Source organism: Rhinopithecus roxellana, chromosome 18, assembly GCF_007565055.1.
Source record: "Rhinopithecus roxellana isolate Shanxi Qingling chromosome 18, ASM756505v1, whole genome shotgun sequence".
In the NCBI taxonomy this organism is placed as follows: Eukaryota; Metazoa; Chordata; class Mammalia; order Primates; family Cercopithecidae; genus Rhinopithecus; species Rhinopithecus roxellana.
The window spans coordinates 51,223,424-51,224,632 of NC_044566.1; positions in this window are offsets into that span (position 1 = coordinate 51,223,424).

Here is a 1,209-nt window from a genome sequence, read left to right on the forward strand (position 1 = left end):
CTTATGCCTCAGTCATCCAAGTAGCTGGGATTACAGGCATGAGCCACCACTCCCAGCTAGTTTTTGTATTTTTAGCAGAAACGGGGTTTCTCCATGTTGGCCAGGTTGGTCTCGAATTCCTGACCTCAGGTGATCCGCCCACCTTGGCCTCCCAAAGTGCTGGGAATACAGGCATGAGCCACCGCACCCAGCCAGGATTTGTTTTTAGAATATAGAAAGACCATCTACAAAGTAATCACAAATAGCCAACCTGATAAAAATTAAAAATGGGCAAAACATTGAAACATACACCTCCCAAAAGAGTATATATTAATGACCAATAATGATGTGAATAGTCAAATATACAATTACCCTACAAGCTAGCAATTCTCCTACATATTTATCCTCAAAGAAATGAAAAACAATATAAAAAGGAATATTTATTCATAATAGCCAAAAGCTGGTAATAATGCAAATATTCATCAAAGGAAGAATGAACTCACTACTGTGTATATTCATGCAGTGGAATACTGCTCGGCAATAGAACGAACTACTGACACACACAACATGGATACATCTTAGAAACAGTGTGTTTGCAAGAGTGCTGCAGTAGATGGAATAATGGCCCCTCAAAGATGACCATCCTAATCCCTGCAATCAGTATGTTACCTTACCTGGCAAAAGGGACTTCATATGATGAAGGTTAAGGATCTTGAAATAGGGTAATATGCCTGGGTTATCCACGTGGGCACAGTCTAATCACATGAGTTCTTAAAACTGGAAAACCTTTCCTGGCTGTGGTCAGAGAGAGAGATGGCTACAGAGGAATGGTGGAGATGCAACATTGCTGGCTTTGAAGACAGAGGAAGGGGCCATGGGCCAAGAAATACAGGTGGCCCCTAAAAGCTGGAAAAGACAAGAAAACAAATTCTCCCCTAGAGCCTCCAGAAAAGGACACAGATCTGCAGATACCTTGACTTTGGTCCAGCAAAATCCAACTCTGTTGGACTTCTAATATAAAAAACTTTATTGTTTATTAAATAATATGTATTTAAATTTGTGTTATTTTAAGCCCCTAAATTTGTGCTAATTTGTTACAGCAACAACTAGAAAACTAACAGAGGTACATACTATATAGTTCCATTTATATGGATCCAAAGCCCAGATCAGTGACATTGATCAGTGGAGCTGTGTGTCAGATCAACGGCTGCCTCCAAGGGAAGGTGCTCC